Source organism: Heterodontus francisci, chromosome 9 (genome assembly GCF_036365525.1).
Source record: "Heterodontus francisci isolate sHetFra1 chromosome 9, sHetFra1.hap1, whole genome shotgun sequence".
In the NCBI taxonomy this organism is placed as follows: Eukaryota; Metazoa; Chordata; class Chondrichthyes; order Heterodontiformes; family Heterodontidae; genus Heterodontus; species Heterodontus francisci.
In genome coordinates this window covers 51,712,322-51,724,525 of record NC_090379.1, presented here as the reverse complement: position 1 = coordinate 51,724,525, position 12,204 = coordinate 51,712,322, and positions in this window count along the sequence as shown.

Below are 12,204 nucleotides of genomic sequence, written 5' to 3'. Positions count from 1 at the left end.
TTTCCATACAGATTGAGTCACTGGCTTGTCTACTTGTCCAAGGGAAACTTCCAGCTTTCACAGAGTTGAACAGATGGTCACATGACTGCCTCAGTGTATTCTCTGATACCTTCAAATGAGATTCAAGTTTAGGAATTGCCACCTCTCAAGCCTCATGGTGTTAATGTTTTCCCTTGGAGTGGTTCACTCTTTCATTGTTAATGTCCCAGGATGGCTTCGAATGTCTTTTTAATGAAAGCTATCTCAGGTAGTTCAATCAATAAGGCAAGCCATTGTTTTGGGTACAGGATAATCAGACATGTGTCTCCACTTTTGATGCCTTGGAATGTGAAAGGTTTTCAAATGCAAATGGTGGTGGCCATTTTTAGCTGTGGCAATGTCTTTGTAAACGTTGTCTGTAATATTCCAGTTTTCCTCCTTTTTTAAAGTTTAATGTAAGTTTCCAACCAATGAATTAAAATTCCTCATTTGGCATAGCATGTTTTCTTGACACTTGGAAAGGGTGCAGAGGAGATTCACCAGGATGTTGCCTGGGCTGGAGCATTTCAGCTATGAAGAGAGACTAGATAGACTAGGGTTGTTTTCCTTACAGCAGAGAAGGCTGAGGGGGGACCTGATTGCGGTATACAAAATAATGAGGGGTATTGATAGGGTAGATAGGAAGAAACTTTTTCCCTTAGCAGAAGTGTCAATAACCAGGGTACATAGATTTAAGGTAAGGGGCAGGAGGTTTAGAGGGGATTTGTGGGGAAAAAAAATTAACCCAGAGGGTGTTTGGCATCTGGAACACATTGCCTGAAGGGGTGGTAGTGGCAGGAACCCTCACAACATTTAAGAAGCATTTAGATGAGCACTTGAAATGCCATAGCATACAAGGCTACGGGCCAAGTGCAAGAAAGTGGGATTAGAATAGATAGGCTTGATGGCCAGTGTGGACAGGGTGGGCCAAAGAGCCTGTTTCTGTGCTGTATAACTCTATGACTCTATTCATTTCATACCTCAGCCATCCCCCTGCCTCCACGGGCAAATCCCTTTTTGGTCCCTTATCGGCCCCACTCCTCCTTTCACCACCCTTTTACTATTAATATGGCCATAGGTAAATTTTGGGTCCCCTTTTATATTAGCTGCCAGTCTCTTTTCTCTGCATCTCTTATTTGCTTTTTAACGTCCCCTCTGAACCTCTTGTATTTCACCTGGTTCTCGGTTGTGTTTGGCATAAGCACACTTTTGATTCTTTATCTTAGCGCAGTGGTTAGCATCTTGGCGCAGTGGTTAGCACCGCAGCCTCACAGCTCCAGGGACCCGGGTTCGATTCCGGGTACTGCCTGTGTGGAGTTTGCAAGTTCTCCCTGTGTCTGCGTGGGTTTTCTCCGGGTGCTCCGGTTTCCTCCCACAAGCCAAAAGACTTGCAGGTTGATAGGTAAATTGGCCATTATAAATTGTCACTAGTATAGGTAGGTGGTAGGGAAATATAGGAACAGGTGGGGATGTTTGGTAGGAATATGGGATTAGTGTAGGATTAGTATAAATGGGTGGTTGATGTTCGGCACAGACTCGGTGGGCCGAAGGGCCTGTTTCAGTGCTGTATCTCGAATCTGAAAATCTAATCTAATCTCTTTCATCATCAAGGGAGCTCTGGATTTGTTTGCCCTACCTTTCCCCTTCGTGGGAATATACTTTGGCTGTGCCCAAACTTCTTTAAAGGAACTATCTCTTCTTTAAAGGCAGCCCTTTATTCAGTTACTGTTTTGCTTGCCAACCTTTGATTCCAATTTATCTACGTCAGATCCATTCTTAATCCATTGAAGTTGGCTTTTCCCCAGTTCATTATTTTTACTCTGGATTATCCCTTGTCCTTTTCCATTACCAATCTAAACTTTATGATATAATGATCACTGTCCCCTAAGTGTTCCCTGCCTGACACTGGGAGTAATCCAGAGATGACTACTTTTGAGGTCCTGCTTGCCAATTTTTACCTCGTTCCCTAAATTTTGCCTGCAGGACCACATCCCTCTTCCTACCTATTTTGTTGGTACCAATGTGGACCATGACTGCTAGCTGTTCACTCTCCTCCCTCAGGGTGCTCTGCAGCCATTCAATTACATCCCTGACCCTGGCACCAGCGAAGAAACAAACCATCCTGGATTCATGTCTGTAGCCACAGGAACACACGTCTATTCCCCTAACTATCGAACCTCCTATCACTATTGCTCTTCCAGTCTTCATTGTGCCCCCCTGTGCTGCTGAGCCAGCCATGGCGCCATGGCCCTGGCTCTGGCTGCACTCCACAGATGAACCATCACTTTCCTCAATATTCAGAACTGAATACCGGTTGGAGAGTGAGACACACTCATGGGACTCTGCACTACCTGCCTGTTTCTTCTTGGCTGCCTGGCAGTCACCCATTCCCTCTCTGCCTGCATACACTTAAGCTGCGGGATAACCAAATCTATAAATGTACTACCCACAAAGCTCTCATGGATGCACCTCAGTAACACTAGCTGTTGCTCAAGTTCCAAAACCCGAAGCTCGATCTGCTGCAACTGACGACATTTCCTGCCTATATGGTTATCCAGGATATGAGAAGCATCCTGGAGTTCCCATTTAGCAAAGGATGTGCACTCCAGAGGTCAGAGAAACCCTGCCATTCCTCTATCTATTAGATAATAAATCTTGCTACTACTAATAAACCTTGCTACCACTAATGAATACTTGAGTTTCAAGAGAGAAAAAAGGAACAAGTTAAAAAAGATCTGAAATTCCCTCCCTAAACCATTCAACCTAACATCCTTTAAAACCCATTTCTTTGTCCAAGCTTTTAGTCACCCTACCAAATTTCCCCTTCTTTGGTCCTTTCAATTTTCATCTATTTACACAGTTGTGAACCATTTTGTGATATTTTTCTACATTAAAGGGCCAATATAAATGTAAGTTGTTTTGGTTGCTATTTGTACTGAAGCAGAGAAAGCTGACAGGAGATTTAATAGGTTATTTAAAATTGTGAAGGATTCTGAGAAAGTCTATAGGGAAGGACTATTTCCTTTGATTGGTAAATTAGTGACAAGGCAACATTAATTTAAAACTGCCAAGGTTAAGATAAATTTATTTATGCAGAGAATTGTTCGAGCATGGAGCCTTTTGTCATTGGGATTGGTTACAGCTAAGACCTTTGCGTCTTGTAAGACAAGAATAGACAAACATTTAAGATACATGGCTGTGGGGAGAAAGCAGGGCAGCTGAATTAATTTTGAATTGCTCTGACGATGAGATGGCAGTGACAAAAGTGGACAAGTGGCCAGATGGTTCCCTTCTGTATTGTAAATGTCCATGGTTCCAAAAGCGGATTCAAGACTAACTTTTACATGAAGGGTTGTGAGAATATGGAATGTACTGCCCATAAGCCAAAAATGCAAAGTCAGTTGAGGTATTTAAAAGAGAGCGACACTTATATGGAAAGTAAGCGTATCAAGGTATATGGAAAAAAAGCAGAAATTGTGATTAAAAATGTAAAGCTGCCGTGGTTACATTATAGCAGTTTAATGATCACTTTCCTAAAATCCTTTATATTCTGTTCTGAGTGGTAGATAGCAGTAAACATTTTGTGAAACCAATTAGTAACAACTTCAACATATTTGTAATCATTCATCAGCTCCAGGTGGACAATTATTTTCAAGGGCTTTTGAAGCGCTTGGTCAATCTGTCCCTGGAAGAGGATAAATGATGTTCTGTTAACCACCTATGCCAATACTGGGGCTATATAGACCTTAGGTCTTAATTTATATCATTTACTATTAATTAAACAAATCTTGCCTCAAGTGTTTCACTCCTACAAACTAGTAACAGTGGTATTGTTGCAATGTTGTCGTTCAGCAACGTATAATGTGAAGTTGACTTTCTTTTTCTTATTTAACTTTTACTTGTGCTTGAATTTCTTTCTTAGCAGATTACAGTTATCTAATTCAAAATTCCAGATGTGAAAAGCATATAAAGTAGAAACCAATTACTATATGAAGATTGGCAGATGCGCTCCTCCTTAATCAGGAGGTTATGAATTATATCAATGTTCCTTCTGAGGTATTTTTTCTCTCTGCAAAGCAACTCCATGCTGACCTTCTTTTGCAAACTCCTACTTTTGAGTTACATTGACTATTTAGGTTGCTTTCTGCGGTCTTCTTCAGCTTTGAGATTTTATTTAAATTTTGAGCAATGTTAACTTTTTTATTTCAATGTTGAATTTTAAGTAAATGACTAGATTCCTTATTTTTTCCCAAAATTTTAAATCTGTTCTTGCTGCTATTTAGATGACACCCAAGTGGGGTTCGGCAAGCCTATTTGCTTCATTTATCAGAACAGTTGAAATCAAAGTCATGAATAAAGATCAAGTGGCTGCAGTTGTAATTTATGTTGGAAGTATTTCTTTGGATAACTTAATTTACCTTCAGTAAATAATTTATATTTGTGAATGGTGTCAGCTGTGTCTCAGTGGGTAGCACTCTTGACTTACAGTTAGTAAAGCTGTGGGTTCAATACCCAATCCAGAGATTTGAGTATATAGTATTAATTCAAATTATTGTATAATCCAATTTTGAGAGACAGTGGCGTAGTGATACTGTGATTTGACTAGTAATCCAGAGGCCCAGGATAATACCCTGGGTTGCATGGGTTCAAATCCCACCATGGCAGCTGTTTGCTATTGGTTATTGTTTACTTTCTCAGGCTTCCATCCAAATAACACTTGGTTTTGAAATGAAAATGAAAGGCTCATTGCTGAGAAAATAAAACGCTTATCTTAGACTTTACAATTTTGACTAGCCGTTTCTATGTGTGAATTATGCAGAATATTTTTCAGTGAATCATGGCCTAACCCAAAGCATTATCCATGAAATGATTGTGACATGATCGGGGTAGGGGGTAGTATCCAGTGGTAGTATCACAAATATTATCAACCACAAGTAATATCAAAATAATTTTAAATATATACTGGAATTTTTAATGAAGCACACAGCCTGGTAGCTTTAGCATTGGCCGTCCATCAGAGAACCAAAGTTGCATACAAATGCCTCTGTCTGCATTGGGTGGGTTTGCCTGGTCTCAGCTGAGCTGACAGATGGAGCACTGTGAGGAAATGGAATGGCTCCATTTCGAGGGCAACAAAAGCTGGCAGAATCATGAATACACAAGTGCTGTTCTGCAGCCAATCACATAGCGGCATCAACAACAGCTGTAAGGACACTGCAATCCTGACAGTTTGCACTCCTGGGTGAAGATAGAACTGCACCAGAACAGGCAGGGATAACCTCATTTGAAAAAAACACTGCATTTTTTCACCTTCGAGGTATTGCTGTAGGAAAGTTATGAAAAGAAGTGAAGTTAAGCATTTTCAAGAGCAGTAAAAGTAATATTTTAAATATGAACATGAGCCAACAGTTAGCCCATTGGCAAGTTGTGTTGTTTAGATTGCTAACTTACCGCGATGCGAAACACAGCATGTGGATTGATGCCCGTGTTCTTTCAAATAGCAAAACTTCCAGCCAGTTACCGAAGATTCCAAACTCAGTGTTGCCTCTGGGCTTGGGAAAGAAAATTGAAGGCCAAATTACCCTGAACCACTGTTGCAGCAGCTGTATAGCAGCATATGGAATAGTACAATATAGTAGATCAAACAAACTCTATAATTAAATATAGTTTGCATAGGGAAATGCAGGGAGGCAGTGCCCACAGTGAAGGAGTGAATAGGGATTCTTTTTCTCTGAATTGGTGTCCATTTTCAGTACAGAGCAGCTCGGATGTGTGCACTGTTAGTTTTGTGCATGCATGTAGGATCCGACTCGGAGAGCTTACATATAAAATGAAATACTACTCTGTGCAATGATTGGACACTGAGACTGGTGGGTGGAAGACAAGGTAGAAATATGCATTTAAAGAAGAGGGAAGATGAGGAAGTACATATCAGTGCTGGCTAAATAGAGGAACAACCAACAGTAGTGCAGATAAATCAGAAAAGCACATCTTAATATACATAGGTCCAGGTATAATCATCTAACCCTTATATTTACTAGGCTATTTCTATGCTCTTCCTATTCTAATACATATATTACATACAAAGCTAGACAAGCAATTCTAATATGCCGGGGACCTCAGGAGGAATTCTATATTCCTCCTGAGGTCCCCAGCATCACAGCTGCCAGTCTTCAGCCAATCTGATTCACTCCACATGATATCAAGAACTGGCTGAAGATACTGGATACTGCAAAGGCTATGGGCCCTGACAACATTCCGGCAATAGTACTGAAGACTTGTGCTCCAGAACTTGCTGCGCCTCTAGCCAAGCTGTTCCAGTACAGCTACAACACTGGCATCTATCCGGCAATGTGGAAAATTGCCCAGGTATGTCCTGTGCACAAAAAGCAAGACAAATCCAACCCAGTCAATTACTGCCCCATCAGCCTACTCTCGATTATCAGTAAAGTGATGGAAGGCATCATTGACAGTGCTATCAAGCGGCACTTACTCACCAATAACCTGCTCACTGATGCTCAGTTTGGGTTCTGCTAGGGCCACTCAGCTCCTGACCTCATTACAAAAGAGCTGAACTTCAGAGGTGAGGTGAGAGTGACCGACCTTGATACCAAGGCAGCATTTGACTGAGTATGGCATCAAGGAGCCCTCGCAAAACTGAAGTCAATGGGAATTAGGGGGAAAACTCTCTGCTGTTTGGAGTCATACCTAGCGCAAAGGAAGATGGTTGTGGTTGTTGGAGGTCAATCATCTCAGTCCCAGGACATTATTGTAGGAGTTCCTCAGGGTAGTGACCTAGACCCAACCATCTTCAGCTGCTTCATTAGTGACCCTCCTTCCATCATAAGGTCAGATGTGGTGATGTTCGCTGCTGATTGCACAGTGTTCAGCACCATTCGCGACTCCTCAGTTACTGAAGCAGCCTATGTCCATATGCAGCAAGACCTGGACAACATTCACGCTTGGGCTGATAAGTAGCAAGTAACATTCACGCCACACAAGTGCCAGGCAATGACCATCTCCAACAAGAGAGAATCTAACCATCTCCCCATGATGTTCAATGGCATAACCATCGCTGAATCCCCCACTATCAACATCCTGGCAGTTACCAGTGACCAGAGCAGGTCAGAGGCTGGGTATTCTGCGGGGAGTAACTCACCTCCTGTCTCCCCAATGCCTGTCCACCATCTACAAAGCACAAATCCGGAGTGTGATGGAATACTGTCCACTTGCCTGGATGGATGCAGTTCCAACAACACCCAAGACATCCAGGACAAAGCAGCCCACTTGATTGGCACCCCATCCACCAACCTCAACATTCACTCCCTTCACCACCGCGCACAGTGGCAGCAGTGTGTACCATATACAAGTTGCACTGCAGCAACTCACCAAGGCTCCTTCGACAGCACCTTCCAAACCCGTGACCTCTATCACCTAGAAGGTCAAGGCAGCAGATGCATGGGAACACCACCATCTGTAAGTTTCCCTCCAAGTCACACACCATCCTGACTTGGAACTATATTGCCATTCCTTTACTATCACTGGGTCCAAATTCTGGAACTCCCTTCCTAACAGCACTGTAGCAGCGACACCCCAAGCACTGCAGTGGTTCAAGAAGGCAGTTCGCCACCACCTTCAAGGGCAATTAGGGATGGGTAGTAAATGCTGGCCTTGCCAGTGATGCTCACATCTCACGAACAAATTTTAAAAAGTAACAAATTTGGAAGGATGTGCATTGATTGAATACTGAAATGTATGAATTTTGCTTTTCTGGAGAACATCCAGCACTGACAGTAGCAATAAGTAGACACTGACTTATTAATATTCAAAATGTTTAATTTTTGGAGGTTAATTCAATGTTTAAATTTTTATGAAATGTATATATAAAGTAAATCTTTACAAGTCAATGTGAAAAGTACATCTACATCAAATCCATGTATCAAGATTACATGCTTTTCTATGAGTATTGGTGGTTACCTCCACTGCCACCTCTCTTGACCCCTCCACTGCCTCGTGCTGTTGGACTGTTTATCTGGCCTACAGTCTTGGTTCAGCTGCTATTTCCTTGAGTTAAAAATTGGAAAAAGTGAAACCATTGTCTTTGGAAGCAGCCACAAACTCCATATCCTCACGACCCTTTCCAGCCCCCTCCCCAGCCATTGTCTCAGGTTGAAACAGACAGCCTAGACTCTACACCAAGTCTCTCCACCACCCTCTCCACCACCCTCTCCTCCTTTAAGACATTTAGAACCCACCTCTGTAACAAAGCTTTTGGTTACCCCTCAGAATGTCTCATTTGGCAGGCAAAACTGTCACAGAACAATGGGCTGCCTTTAAAGAGGAGATGATTCGGGTACAGTCAATGTCCACAAGGGGGAAAGGTAGGACAACCAAAGCCAGAGCTCCCTCGATGATGAAAGAGATAGAGAGTAAGATGAAGCAGAAAAAGGGAACATATGACAGATCTCAGGTTGATAATACCAGTGAGAACCAGGCTGAATATAGAAAGTTCAGAGAGGAAGCGAGAAAGGAAATAAGAGCTGCAAAGAGTGAGTATGAGAAGAGAATGGCAGCTAACATAAAAGGGATCCAAAAGTTTTCTATAAGCATATAAATAGTAAAAAGGGTAGAAGAGGAGCAGTAGGGCCAATTAGGGACCAAAGAAAAATCTACACATGGAGGCAGAGTTGCTAAATGTGTACTTTGCGTTTGTCTTTACCAAGAGGAAGATACTGTCAGAGTCACAGTGAATGAGGAGGTAGTTGAGATGCTGGATGGGCTAAAAATTAATAAAGAGGAGGTATTAGAAGGCAGGCTGTCCTTAAAGTTGATAAGTCATCAGGACTGAATGAGATGCATCTGAGGATGCTGAGGGAAGTAAGAGTGGAAATTGTAGAGGTACTGGCTGTAATATTCTAATCCTCCTTAGATACAGGGGTGGTGTTAGAGGACTGGAGAATTGCGAATGTTACACCCTTCTTCAAAAAAAAGGGTGTAAAGATAAACCCTGCCATCACAGGCCAATCTTGATACATGGATTTGATGTAGGTGTACTTTTCACATTGGCTTGTAAAGATTTACTTTATATATACATTTCATAAAAATGTAAACATTGAATTAATCTCCAAAAATTAAACATTTTGAATATTAATAAATCAATGATATATGCTGCTTCTGTCAGCTTAACCATGATGGTGAGAATACTTTTAGAAATGATGATCCAGGACAAAAAATAAGTTACTTGGACAAGTGTAGATTAATTAAAGAAAACCAGCACAGATTTGTTAGAGGAAAATCATGTTTAACCAACATGATTGAGTTTTTTTAATGATAATAATGCAGTTGATGAGGTGCACATGGACTTCCAAAAGGTGTTTAATAAAGTGCCACATAAAGGTTTGCCAGCAAAATTGAAACCCATGGAATAAAAGGGACAGTAACTGCATGGATACAAAGTTGGCTGAGTGACAGGAAACAGAGAGTAGTGGTGTACATTTGTTTTTCAGACTGGAGGAATGAATGGTGTTCCTTGGGGTCAGTACTAGGACCACTGCTTTTCTTGATATATATATATAAAAAACTTAGACCTGGACCTACAGGGCACAATTTCAAAATTTGCAGAGGACACAAAAATTGGAAGTATTGTGAGGAAGATAGTGATAGACTTCAAGCGGACATAGACAGGCTGGTGGAATGGGCAGACATGTGGTAGATGAAATTTAATGCAGAGAAATGTGAAGTGATACATTAGGAAGAACAAGGAGAGGCAATCTAAAATAAAGAGTACAATTTTAAAGGGAGTGTAGGAACAGGGAGACTTGGGGGCATATGCGCACAAATTGTTGAAGGTGGCAGGGCAGGTTGAGATCCTAAGCTTTATAAATAGAGACATAGAGTACAAGAACAAGGAAGTTGTGATAAGCCTTTAGAAAACTCTGGTTTATCCTCAATTGGAGTATTGTGTCCAATTCTAGGCGCCGCACTTGAGGAAGGATGTGGAGGCATTAGAGAAGGTGCAGAAAAGGTTCATGATAATGAAATCCCTCATCCCTGGAACCAGTTACATGGATAGATTGGAGAAGCGGGGGTTGCTCCCCTTAGAGAAGGTTATGAAAAGATTTAATTAAGGTGTTCAAAATCATAAGGGGTCTAGACAGTGTGGAGAGAGAGAAATCGTTCCCTTTGGCGGAGGGATCGAGAACTAGAGGACACCCAATATGAGGTGATTGGCAAAAGAACCAAAGGTGACATGAGGAAAAGCTTTTTTATGCAGCGAGTAGTTAGGATCTTGAATGCACTTTCTAAGAGGATGGTGGAGGCAGATTCAATCATGGATTTTAAAAGGGAATTGGATAAGCTCCTGAAGAGAAAGAAATCTACAGGGCAACGGGGAAAGGGAGGGGGGAGTGGAACCAGTTAAATTGCTCCTGCAGAGAGCCAGCAAAGACTTGATGGGCCAAATAGCCTCCTTTTGTGCTGCAACCATTCTATGATCCTATGACTCAGCCACCATCTTTTTCTGGTTGTGTTTCTGCTTCCATGATGTGCCATGAGTGTTTTTCTGTTTTGTTGTTGCACATTTCATGCTAAGATCACCATTAACACTAAAAAGAAAATGTGAAATGTTGAGTTTTGTAGGAATTAGAACAGGACATTATTCATTACAAGGAACCGGTGAACCTTAGCAGTGGAGCATAGGAACATGAGTAGGCCATTCGGCCCTTCAAGCCTGCTCTGCCATTCGATGATCTGGTTGTGGTCTCAACTCTACTTTCCTGTCTGCCCACCATAACTCTTGACTCCCTTGACTATCAAAAATCTATCTAACTCAGCCTTGAATAATTTCAATGACTCAGCCTCCACTGCTGTCTGAGGAAGAGAATTCCACAGATTAACAACCTTCAGAGAAAATAAAATGTCCTCATCTCCCTCTTAAAAGAGAGACCTTTTTTAATTTCAAAAACATACTTGATTCGTAACAACCTGTAAAAAGTCGACAATACAAAGAGTGCAAAGGAGATCAGTTTCCTTCAATACAGGAGTGAGTTGCCTCACAACCCTTCCATTTAATTTTACATGCCATGTATTTTTTGCAGCAAACAAATATTTTCTGGATACAGTTCGAGGGGTTTTCCGTGGATCCAGCCCCTCAGTTAACCTTGGTGGGGGAGACCTTACACAGTGGTCTTTTCCCATTGAGCCTATGCCGCAGCTGCCCCAAGCTTTAGTGCGTCCCTGAGCACGTAGTCCTGGACCTTGGAATGTGCCAGTCTGCAACATTCGGTCGTGGACAACTCTTTGCGCTGGAAGACCAGCAAGTTTCGGGCAGACCAAAGGGCGTCTTTCACTGAATTGATGGTCTTCCAGCAGTAGTTGATGTTTATCTCGGTGTGCGTCCCTGGGAACAGCCCGTAGAGCATAGACTCCTGTATTACAGAGCTGCTTGGGATGAACCTCGACAAAAATCACTGCATCTCTTTCCACACCTGCTTTGCAAAGACACATTCTAGAAGGAGGTGGGCAACCGTCTCTTCCCCACCACAGCCACCTCGAGGGCATTGTGCGGAGGGGGTGAGACTCCCGGCGTGCAGGAAGGATCTGACGGGGAGGGCTCTTCTCACCACCAGCCAAGCTACATCTTGGTGCCTGTTTGAAAGTTCTGGGGATGAGGCAATCCACCAAATGACTTTGGCAGTCTGCTCAGGGAACCATCTGACCGGATCCACTGTCTCCTTTCCCCATAGGGCCTTGAGGACATTCCGTGCAGACCACTGCCTGATGAATTGGTGGTCAAAGATGTTTTTCCACAGAAACTTTTCCACAAAGGATAGGTGGTACGACACGGTCCAACCAGATGGAGCATTCTGCGGCAATGTGACCAGGCCCATCCTGCACGTAGCGACACTTGGAGTTTGCGTACTGGGGACCTACGCACAGCTTGATGCAACCACACACGAAGGTGGTCATCAGGATGAGGGCGACGTTGGGTACATTTTACCCGCCCTTATCCAGAGGTTTGAACATCGTGTCCCTCCGGACTTGGTCCATTTTAGATCCCCAGATGAAGCGGAAAATGGCTCGGGTGACTGCCCTGGCGCAGGAGTGGGGTATGGGCCAGACCTGCGCCACGTACAGCAACAATGTGAGCGCCTTGCACCTGATGACCAGGTTCTTACCCATAATAGA